This window comes from Rhamphochromis longiceps, linkage group LG12 (genome assembly GCF_057381845.1).
Source record: "Rhamphochromis longiceps isolate RC_006_pf linkage group LG12, R_longiceps_female_GT1.1, whole genome shotgun sequence".
In the NCBI taxonomy this organism is placed as follows: domain Eukaryota; kingdom Metazoa; phylum Chordata; class Actinopteri; order Cichliformes; family Cichlidae; genus Rhamphochromis; species Rhamphochromis longiceps.
The window spans coordinates 35562874-35564547 of record NC_140568.1 but is presented as its reverse complement, the minus strand read 5'-3'; the positions used below and the strand labels follow the sequence as shown (position 1 = coordinate 35564547).

The 1674-nt window shown below is 38.8% G+C and overlaps 1 non-coding gene across 1 annotated transcript; it reads left to right on the top strand.

Annotated features, from left to right (window-relative positions):
* Positions 1–853: 853 nt before the first annotated feature.
* On the top strand, positions 854–926 carry trnar-ucg (transfer RNA arginine (anticodon UCG)). Its single transcript has one exon. It is a non-coding gene; the product is annotated as a tRNA-Arg (tRNA).
* Positions 927–1674: the final 748 nt, after the last annotated feature.

The following is a 1674-nucleotide window of genomic DNA, read 5'->3' as shown; positions in this document are numbered from 1 at the left end:
GAACGAAAGACTGAAAATAGTGGCAGAGCGAGTAACACTGGATCTTCATGTGCAGCAAAAAAAAATCTTTCAGCACACATTCACACATACAACCACAAACCTGTGAACATTCAGAATGTTAAAAAATGTTACCAGTTACTTTTGAAGTATTATCCTTTTAATGTTGATTTTACAAATGTCACCACGTGTTTAGAGATGCCAACATAGGCTGCAAGTGTAAAGTGAATGAGATAAACTGAGAGGGTTTATATGGAGTGTAGAGTTCATTCTGGGGTCATGCACTATCACACACATGTAGATCTAACCAGAATGCAAACACACAGACGACAGACCTCATTAAGGTTAATGCATGCACTTTGAGCTCCTGGTGTTTTCTTCAGTGCTATAATACACAGGAGAGGAATTTCACAATAACTGCATGGTAAACAAAGCCTGGCTACTTCTGCCTGAAGGAAAGGTGACATTTGCCATGTGGACCAAAGGACAGTCACTTTGGTTTTAGATCACCTGAAACACAGCTGAGAAAGCTCAAACATCCTTTTCCCCAATCAACTTCCTGTCCTCTTCCTGGGGAGACTAAAGACAAACAGGAAAAATGCAGCACTAAAGGGATGGAGCAACCATGCTCAGGCTATCAGCTCAGCTCTTGCAGGAACTGACTTAGTTGCGGTAAAAAGAGAGCATTCAAATATAAAATATAAGACAGTGTATTAAAAAAAAGAATTCTCTTGTAGAGGCATGAAATGCATTAATATATATAAACACACAATAGCTAGAGGTGTTACAGTCAGCCGTCCTTTGTTTTTGTGTTAATGACCACGTGTTCTAATTGAAGAGCCCATGACCCAAAGACGACCACGTGGCCTAATGGATAAGGCGTCTGACTTCGGATCAGAAGATTGAGGGTTCGAGTCCCTTCGTGGTTATTTATATGTCTACAAATTTTCCCGGAGGAACCTACCCGACGCATTATTAAAACTTTATCAAATTTAATGGGTTAATTTCCTTCTCTTTTCTCGTACTCTTCTATATCATTGTCTATAGTTCCTTGTTCTATTGTGGGATTAAATTGTTTGAAAACTTTGCTCATGTGTCTCCTTTCACAGTGAATATAAATGAACAATGTAATTAATGGCGTAATCAGCTAAGGTTAGAACATTCCACAATCCACAAACACTAAATAACTGCTAATTAGTGCTAAGTAACATACTAATGCAGCAGCAGAATTTCACCAAGCAAAACGGAAACAGAAACTGACTCATTTTTAGATTCAGCCATGTACCCAGAGGAACTGCAGTTTTTGACACTTCAACTGAATGGCTTCACTTTTTCAGCCCCAGCAGCTGCTGCTTGGTTCATTATTTGTTTAATATTCTGTGTTCTTATTCAGTGCTTACCTTGTTGCTTGTTATCGGTTTGTTCCTCCCTCACTGACCTCGTAACACATTCCTGTAGCATCCTCGGACGTGTAACACGTCGCTGAATAATCATCTGGTGATATAAGTCAGCTTAACCTTCCATAAACATGTTATTATCTATTCTGTACTTTAAAAAAAAGAAAGCTTATCACTTTCCAACCTTGCAGTCAGCCTTTTTTGTCTGCATTTGGGTTCTGCTTGAATTTCCGATAACAGTATGTCTCCGTTATTAAAGATAAGCAAGATATAGGTAGAC